Consider the following 10,689-nt stretch of genomic DNA (forward strand, 5'->3'; position numbering starts at 1 on the left):
TTTTGCTGCTTTTTTGTAACTCTTTAATAATACATAAAGTTAAGAATCATTGTGTATTCTTGATATTATGTTGATTATGTCGAGTGTTTGTTTCAGCATGTGCAATATGTAATCTATATAATAAAGTGTAATACACATCGTGGTTTGGAAAATAATTCACTCCCCCAGAAAATCACTTATGATTTCACAAGTAAAAAGTTACTTACGCATACTTTCCAAATCAGTATTGTTATTGTTAACATTTATGTGCTAGTATATTTTGAAGGCAAAATACATTATTTTAATTAAGCATAAGTATTCACACCCATTTGCTATTGAGTTCCAGATTTAGGCAGGTGACAAGTTATTCAAAAATGATACAGAGGTGCCACGGAGTTGGCTGATCATACCTTCTGGATATAAAAGATCTTAGGGGACCAATAGAGAGAATAAAGCTTACAGAGACAAGGTTATTCAGATGCTTAAGTAAGGAAAAAACAGAGTGCAAGTGTGTGACGGACCGAGCCTCGGTTGCTGTCAAAATGTGCGGGCTTGGCCCGAAAAGCACAGAGTTCAAATATAAGGTTTATTATCCTTCCAATATTCTGGAGAACTGCTAAGCCTCTCAAAAGGCAGAGGAGAAAAACCAAACAATACCCAATAACAAGACAGACCCAGAGACATGAACATAGCATTTCCCCACAATTATAAACAAAAGCAGTCACAATGTAATAAATAATGTCTCAAAAGGTATGTCAAACCAACCACCTTGTCCAGGTGTTCTGCCCCAGACCATTTTAAGTTCCCCTCCTGCCAGTCTAGGCAATTAGGTGTTTCAATTAGGTGGATCCAATTGTAATCAGTGGTGTGAGTGTTTGTGTGTGCGTGTGTCTGCAAACCATGTGTGTTGGGTGCGCTTGTGGTTGCAAAAATGGGGCAGAAGTGTGCAGTTAATGTGCGGTCGCACCACAACCGTCACAAAGTGTTTTGATGTCTAATTGAGCACCACTGGATCCATATGAATGAAGTGGAAGTTGCATCACACCACCCATATGCTGTGTAGAAAAGCATGTCCCCCAAACCAAGCATCCACAAAAGATATTGACTGGTGATAGACTCCTCCACTGTCCACATCTCACCCCAAAACATCTCCAAAATGTAGTGGCTGCCATTAGGTGTAGGATTTCACAGTCTTAAGAACTATCCATAAAACTGGACTCTATTTGAGGGGGGCAAAAAAGAAATTGCTTTAGAAAATCCACATGAAAGCATGTTTGAAGGTTGACTAAGATATGGGGGAAAGGGTTTTATGTCGTATGAGACCAAAATAGAGCTTTTGGCAAAGCGCTCTATGTGGTGCCAATCTAACACCACCAAGAAACAGCATCCCAATCGTGAAATATGGCAGTGGTAACCTCATAGATATTTCTCGATTGCAGGAACTGCAAAACTTTTTAGAATTAAAGAGGATTAATGAAAATAAAATCCACACAATATCACAAGACAAAACCTGTTGTAGTCTATAGTAAAGCTCTATTGGGAGAGTGATTACGTACCAGTAGGACAACTGCAGAAGGCCAAAGCATCATGGACTAGTATTTGCGGTACTATAGGCCAGAGCCACCACCCCACCAACCTAGATGTTCTACATACATTATACCAACAAGAATGGAGAAAAACATCGCAGAACAATGTGCCAAGCTGGTGTTGTCGCACTTCTGAAGACTTAAGGCTGTTATTGTAAATACTTAGGCAAGTAGAATATTTGTATTTAATTCACTTTTTTAAAAAATGTCTTTTTACTTTTAGTAGGCAAATATTTTATTTATCCTTTAGAAATATACAGTGCCCTCCACAATTATTGGCACCCTTAGTGAATGTGACAAAAACGGGCTGTGAAAAAATATATCTTTGCTGTTTATCCTCTTAGTCTTTCCCTCAAAATATTCACAAAAATCTTACCTTTTCATTGAAGTAAAATCCTTAAAAGAATATATTTTTTTGACATTACATGAAATATTTTTCTCCAAAACATTGGGGCCACAATAATTGGCACCCCTAATGTAAAGTATTGAGGATTGGCTGGTTAGGAATAGTGCTGCCAGAATGATTGTGTCTATTAAAACACGGTAATCCAGTTTCCAGTTCACTTCGAATCTTTATTTTCTCAAGAGTGATATTGCTGGTGTAATGTCTCAAACGCAACAATCCACTCTGCTGGGTGAGGAGCAGCCACTGCAAACAGAGAGCCATCTACAACCATACTGAGGACACTGGTAGAAGACTCAGGTTGATTGCTTAATTAGGTGCAGGTGGAGTGTAAGAGGGCGTGTCTCAATGTGGCAGGGGGAAAAGTACTGGGATTTCGAACACCTAAAAAATCCTATAATTAAAATCTAACTGAAGTTTATTACCAGTCATGTTTTACATTTTTGAGTTCACCTGTTGATTAGGAACTCTTAAGTGGTCAACCATGGCTTCCTGCTTCACAGAGGTATAAATATGAGGTGACACAGGCCAAATCATAGATATCTATAATAAAGGCTAGATAAGTTGCCCGCGTTGCTGGCCGACGGAGTCAAATGTCCGCACAATTCGGCCATTTTGAGACGGAATAGCTCGCTCAGATAGGTGCCATAAATACACATGCACAAGCTATTTATGTAAAATCAATAGGCTACTAAAACTCAGCATACAGAATGTCAACAGGAGATAAATGTATAATTTTATTATCAACTTTTTAAAAGCAATATTACTGATATAATAAAATACAGGTGATCCCACGGGATCTCGTTTCAAGGGAACGTTCAATAGAACAGGTCCTCGTTTCCCGATAACGACGTATCTTAACGGCCTACGTGGATTTTGGCGACATCATAGACTCATCATTGCCGTAAGTGCGGCGTCGGGAAACCGCTCTGCAATATCCCTCTTACGACCGATTTCAAGTCCTTTTTAGCGTTCGGGAAACTGGGCCCAGACTGCACAAAATTCTGGCATCTTCATTGGCAATAAAGTCAGCAATTTCCTGTGGAAATCATAATGTAGATGTTTAACAAACCAACCCGATTGGAAATCATGTGCAACTTCAGTTTTATTATGTGCAACTTAAGTTGTATTGAAAAGAAAGAACAATTATGCCTCGCCATTGCCAATAATGTAAAATGATTGAAACACAATAGCCGTGATACACACTAAAGCTGCACATTTCAACATGTTCAAGCATCGACAATTATTACCAAGGTAATGACGTTTGTAAATCAAGTAATTTGTAAATCCGTCAAGATTTCCGCAAGATATGAGTGTAAACGATTGTGAAGATCACTGACGTTACCTAACGTACCACTGATCCCTCCCGGAACTAATTCCGTCCTTAAAATGGCCTCCTGTGCGGACCATAGACATGTATAGACATGTATAGATGTATATACATGTCTATGGTTGCACCCCCTTGGGCCAAATACCCTTAGTCATTCATCAAGATGGGAAAGGAGCTAAGGTCTTGTCTGCGAACGGGTACAATTCGCATGTGCGAGAGTCGCCATTCGCTTGGCACAATTCGCTTCACGCGAATCAGGCACAATTCGAGTGGGCGAGAGTCGCCACTTTGTGAATGAAGCGCGCTTCACTTAGGACGCGAACTATAAAGACGACAACTCATTCAAAGACAAAACAAATAGCTACACGTAACCTATAAACGTTGTTGAGACTTTTATTAAAGATCTTACTCATTGTCGTGGTCGGTAACAACAACAATAACAAAACAGAGACAAATAGCCACACGGTCAAGCAATGTAATTACAGTGCATGAAATGCCCTGTATTGTTATTCCTAGGCTTCTTCTTCTTCTTATTCTTGTTACCTTTTTCTGCGATTAATTCAGCCCGAACCACTTAACGTAGAAACTTCATTCAAACTATGTCGCGTAGGTCTTGTAAACGACACTTATGCTATGTATTTTTCACTTTTCTAAACTTTATACTTTTTAAGATATTAAAGAAAAACGAATCTAAATTTCTCCCATTGACTTACATTGGGCCATTATGACATCATAATAGGGTCTTTAAACTGGCTTGCACCTGTGCTTTACTCTGCCGTGCTAAGGCAAAAGACCGTAACTTCAAGTTTGGTCAAAAATGAGTTTTTGACGTATTTGTAAAATATCAGCAGTAATTAAACAAATGTACTGATATTAAATGTACTACTAACATGCCATTATCAAATTAAAGCCAGTGACATCAGTATTTTGGTTGATTTCACGATGTATAGGCTACCGACAGTTAGCATACCAAGCTAGGTAGCATTACCATTAGAATTGCATGGCAGATATGCTAAGCTATCGGGCTATTCCCCCACCCAGTGCCTGTGGCTAGTCCGAAAAAGGTGCATCTAAATCGGGTAACTTCGCTTGGCGAGCGGGGGCATGTGGAGGGGGAAAATTGGCCTCATTCTCTATCGTTCTCTCTCTCTCTCTCTCTCTCTCTCTCACACACACACACACACACACACACACACCCCAATGGACTGACATAGATGTTTTATGTGTTTCATGTGACAATTCAAGTTCATTGTTTTATGTGCTTAATGTGATAATTCAATGGTGTGTGTGTGTGTGTGTGTGTGTGTGTGTGTGTGTGATAATCATTGTATTGGTAATTGTGATAAATGAAATAGTATTACTACTGATTAATTAATAGGGTCATTATTCCATTGTTATCATACCACTGAGCTTTAACATAGAAGTTACTGCCTTCTGCCTTAGTATGCTTCACTGACACCTGTGCCAAATCCAAAGAACCTCTTCTCTCTCTGTCCCTCTCAATTTAACTGTAACTAGGAACATTAAGACACCATCCATTCTCTATTTTTTTTCTCTCCATCTCTCCATCTTTCTCTCTGTCAACTTTCTCTCACACTCAATCTCTCTTCTTCACTCCATTTTTATCTCCTTTTTTCAATATTTTCACTCTCTCTTTATCTCTTCATCCAGAGCCACTCTTGTTCACTCTTCTTTCCTTCTTCCACTCTTCTTTCCTTTCTTATTTTCTTCTTCCATTTTTCTTTCCTTCTTCCACTCTTCTTGCCTTTCTTTTTTCCTTCATCCACTCTTCTTTCCTTCTTCCACTTTTCTTTCCTTTCTTCACTCTTCTTTCCTTCTTACACTCTTCTTTCCTTTCTTCTTTCCTTCTTACACTCTTCTTTCCTTCCTTCACTCTTCTTTCCTTTCTTCTTTCATTATTTCACTCTTCTTTCTTTTCTTCTTTCCTTCTTCCACTCTTCTTTCCTTTCTTCACTCTTCTTTCTTTTCTTCTTTCCTTCTTTCACTCTTCTTTCCTTTCTTCTTTCCCTCTTCCACTCTTCTCTCCTTTCTTCACTCTTCTTTCCTTTTGTCTTTCCTTCTTCCACTCTTCTTGCCTTTCTTTTTTCCTTCATCCACTCTTCTTTCCTTCTTCCACTTTTCTTTCCTTTCTTCACTCTTCTTTCCTTCTTACACTCTTCTTACACTCTTCTTTCCTTTCTTCTTTCCTTCTTTCACTCTTCTTTCTTTTCTTCTTCCTTTCTTAACCTTTGCATTTCATGCACTGGTATTTCCTTCAGGAAATGCATTTTCTAGTTTATTACGTTCTACGAATCCAACTGATACAAACATGTAGCCTACTGTTCGGGTAATAATCTACAGCAACTCTTGACTTCTATTGAAAGAGATTTAGAAATCATCAAAACCTGGTTTGATGTTAATAGATTGTCACTCAATAGAAAAATAAAAAACTAATTCATGGTCTTTGGAAATCGAAAAGGAAATAGTGTGGAATAGGAAATTGTGTGGAAGTCTGGGGATTGACATATAAAAAAACTGTCAATGAAATCATTATTTTACAAAAACGAGCCATAAGGATAATAAATAAGGTTGATTATTATGCACCCACTAACCCATTGTTTATGAAATCATTTGTTATGAAATGTAATGATCTGGTATATTATAAAATAATGCAAATAATGTATCGAGCTAAATCAAACCAACTCCCTGTCAGCATACAAAGGTTTTTCTCATTTCAAGAGACAAAATATAATCTCAGAGATGTCTGTAAATTTAGTGTACCAAATGATTAATTAATTAATTAATTAATTAAAATGAGATGTATATCTGTTGTTGGAATTTCATTATGGAATGATGCTAACATAATCTTAAGAAAGTGTAAGACATTTTTTGTTTTCAAAGGGATGGTAGCTAAAGCAATTTTTGAGGGCTACAAGTGTCCATAATGTATGCAGGATTTTGTGCTGTTTATTTGGGATCTTGCTTCATTGCTCTTCTTGTGACTAACTTTTTGGAGGCAATTCTTTTTTTTATTTTTTTTATTTCCATTACATGTATTACTTGTAAAAAAAAAAAAAAAAAAAAAAAAAAAAATGCATATGTTGATGGGTAGCTTAAATTGGTCAAACAGGACAGGCTTAAATACAAGCATTATGCTTCAGCTTGTGCCTTTTCAGTCACTTTGAATGTATTATTATTTGTGTTGAACTTGTTTGTTGTTACTGTGTGTGACTGAATAAAAACATAATCAATATCAACTTACATTACCACTGCACACTCACAACCTTACAGATAATGTATTGTATAGCATTTGTATTCAGTATGATATGACAGCGCAAGATATATGGGGTATGAGTAGTTGTAACATTGGCAGCAATAGTTGGTCATTAGCGCAGATATGATACAGGGTCAAGTCAAGTCAACTCTTTTATTGTCAGATACACAGAACAACAGAGTTGGACTGGGCACTGAAATGCTTAAGACAGGACACCATACCACACTACCATAGATACTAAACATAAATACACATATTAAACAGATACTAAACAGATAAACAACCTACATGAGCTAAACTGAACATGAGCTGGACTGAGAAAGTAGTGCAAACAGCAGTAAAAGTGAGCCAGTGAAGAGTAAAGTGGCAAGTGTAAAGTGAGGAGTGCATTATAGTTCATTTAGGAGTCTGATGGCCTTAGGGTAGAAACTGTTCTCCAGTCTGCGGGTGCGAGACCGGACACTTTGGAACCGCCTACCAGAAGGCAGCAGGGTGAACAGTCTGAAGGATGGGTGATGACAGTCTTTTAGGATCCTGCCAGCTCTTCGGAGGCATCTTTTAAGGTAGATGTCCTGAAGGGATGGGAGTTTCCTGTCGATGATGAACTCAACGGATCTGACCACACTGCGTAGGGCCTTACGGTCCATGGCTGTGCAGCTTCCAAACCACACTGAGATGCTAACAGTCAAGATGCTTTCTATAGTGCATCTATAGAAGTTGGTGAGGATGTCTGGATTCATGCCAAACTTCCTGAGTCTCCTCAGGAAGAAGAGGCGTTTTCGGGCAGCTTTGACCACCTTGTCAGTGTGGGCAGACCAGGTGAGATCATTGCTGATGTTGATATGATATAAGTACAATGCAACGGAATCTAACCAAAGGAACCATAGCAGAAGAGTGCAGAGTTTTCTGCATAGTGGTAATATAAAAATAAATAGATGGGATGTATACAGTATGATATGACAGTACAAGATATATGGGGTATGAGCAGTAGTAACATTGGCAGCAATAGTTGGTCATTAGTGCAGATATGATACAGGTACAGGTGAAGGTAGCAATATAGGTTATGAATGAGGTAAGACAAGGTAGTTTACACAGCACCAGGTTACAACCATCAAGGCGGCTCCTGGCCTATCGTTTAGGTTGATGGGCCATCAGACCTGGTTCCTGGCTTTTTTGTGTCTTGGAACCAGAGCTCTTATAGCCTGACGATGTCATACTCATAATTCTAGTCAGAATATGAGTCTGAGACCGGACTATTGGGCTGTGATTATGGGGCGTGTTTCAACGAACCAGGAAAGAAAATATCTCTTCGCTGAATTGGATACCTAGAACCAATCAGAGCAACGTAGTATTTCCATCTGATAGATTAAACTTTTACCTGATCCCGTAGGAAGGACGGCAAAAACATCTTTTCAATCGACAAATGCCTTGATCGCGTTTCTCTGTTCCTCTTTCAAAATGAATGCGCTGTCATATCTGTTGAGACGTTACTTAATTAGCACTCAAGGCTAGAAGCTACCATTCGTTTGAATGTTTTTTTTTTCTACGCGTTAGCATAACCTATCAATAATGCTCTAGAGTGCTTCAGTTAAGACCCATAATCCTGGGCAACACTCGTTTTGCGTATACACAACTAACCGAGTCAATGTAGACATATAAAAGTCGTGTAGATAGCTTAAATCATATAAAATATGTCCCACTAAGCTTCCGAGACGGCGCCATCTTTGTTCGATGTATACCGGTATTCTATATCTGTCCATCAACGTATAAAGCCCGCTCTTACAATTTGAATGGTCAGATCACTTTTCGGGGCCGTTTAAACCCTCCCAACTAACTCGACTCCAGACTGAATCTCCAGACCAAAAATTTTGTGGGCGGAGTTCAGGCTGGTATCCAGGCTAGAGCTCTTACACTCTGATTGTTTGTTTTTGAAATTAATGACATGAAATGACATTGCTTGAACGTGTAGCTATTTGTCTCTGTTTTGTTACCGACTTTCAACCACGAGAATGGGAAAAATCTTTAATAAGAGTCTCAACAACGTTTATAGTCTACGTGTAGCTATTTGTTTTGTCTTTGTGAGTCAACAATGTATATGTCTCATATGCGCCCGTCTCTGTGCAATTCTGTACCGACTTTCAACCACGAGAATGAGTAAAATCTTTAATAAGAGTCTCAACAACGTTTATAGGCTACGTGTAGCTATTTGTTTTGTCTTTGTGAGTCAACAACGTATCTGTCTCATATGCGCCCGTCTCTGTGCAATTCAGATCGCGTGTCTTTGTGAGAATTGTCAACAACGTAGCCTATACTGTATGTCTCATATGCGCCATACTGTATGTCTCATATGCGCCCAAAGTCTCGACTCTCGCCCACTCGAATTGTGCCTGATTCGCGTGAAGCGGATTGTGCCTGATTCGCGTGAAGCGAATGGCGACTCTCGCACATGCGACTTGTACCAATTCTGAAGCGAATGGCGACTCTCGCACATGCGAATTGTACCAATTCCCAGCTTTGGCCTTACCTGGGGAAAGACAAAAGAACTCAGTGTCAAAGTGCGACAAAAAGTTGTTGAGCTGCTGAAACCCTGATTTAGAGATATAAGAAAATATCTAAACAGTTGGAAATACCCACTTCCACAATCAGGGCAATAGTTAAGAAGTTAAAAGCGACAGGAGATGTAAGGAATCAGCCTGGAAGAGGACCTATCTGTAAACTGACCCCATGCACAGTTAGGAGGATGGTTCGACTGGCAAAAGAATCTCCAAGGATCACAGCTGGATAATTGCAGAGGTTAGTTAAGTCCTGGGGTCAGAAATCCTCCAGAACTACCATCAGACTGCACCTACATCACCACAAGTTGTTTTTGAGGGTTGTCAGAAAAAAGCCTCTGCTGTCAATCAACAACAAACTAAAGTGCCTACAGTTTGCCAAATGTAAGTCAGACTTTAATATTACAGTTATATGGTCAGATGAGCCCAAAATAAGGCTTCTTGGCAACAAACATCAAAGATGGGTTTTGCATAGACAGAAAGATAGCCATACAGAAGAGCACCCCATACCCACTTTGAAGTATGGTGGCGGATCTTTGATGTTGGCGGGCTGTTTGTCTTTCAAAGGCCCTCAACATCTTGTTAGGATACCTGGTATCATGGACTCCATCACATACCAGAAGATTTTAAATGAAAACCTTACAGCCCCCTCTAGGAAGCTTAAAATGGGCCGTGGTTGGACCTTCCAGCAGGACAATGATCCGAAGCACACCTCAAAATCAACACAAAAATGGTTCACCGACAGCAGAATAAAGGTTATACCATGGCCATCACAGTCCCCCGACCTAAACCCCATAGAAAGTCTGTGGGAAGAGCTGAAGCCGAATCTGCAAGTGTTGACCTCAGAAACTGAAGGATCTGGAGAGATACTGTATGTAGGAATGGTCATAGAGCCGTGCCATGTGTTCACCAACCTCATCACGCATTATAGGAGAAGACTCGGAGCTGTTATCTTGGCAAAGGGAGGCTGCTCAAAACATTACATTAAGGGGTGCCAATAGTTGTGGCACACCTGTTTAGGAGAATGATATTTATTTAATGTAAAAAAAATGTTATCTTTCAATAATTTTATTTCAATGAAAAGGTAAGATTTTTGTGAATATTTTGAGGATAAACAACAAACAAATATTTTTTCATAGCCTGTTTTGGTCACATTCACTAAGGGTGCCAATAATTGCGGAGGGCACTGTACATCAGCACAAGTGTTCACAATGACAATACTGATTGGAAAAATATCTTCATATATATAAAATATATATATGAAAAACATAAATAATATAGTACACTTAAAATGAAATAAAAAAAAAGTGAATTAAATAAAAATATTCTGCTTGCATAAGTATATCTCTTTTGTAAAACAGAAAATGGTGATTCGGGGGGGAATACTTTTCACCCGATACTGAAAAGAAAAAAAGAACAGAGTACACTTCAGAGCAATCGACTGTATGACTGAAAAACGTGCAGTGCTAAGATCACACTGTACATGTACATGGCAGGATGTATTGAGGAATAGATAGATAGGTAGATATATTTTTGAAGATATATTTTTGAAGATATTTTTCCAA

This window comes from Sprattus sprattus, assembly GCF_963457725.1.
Source record: "Sprattus sprattus genome assembly, chromosome: 5".
Classification (NCBI taxonomy): Eukaryota; Metazoa; Chordata; class Actinopteri; order Clupeiformes; family Clupeidae; genus Sprattus; species Sprattus sprattus.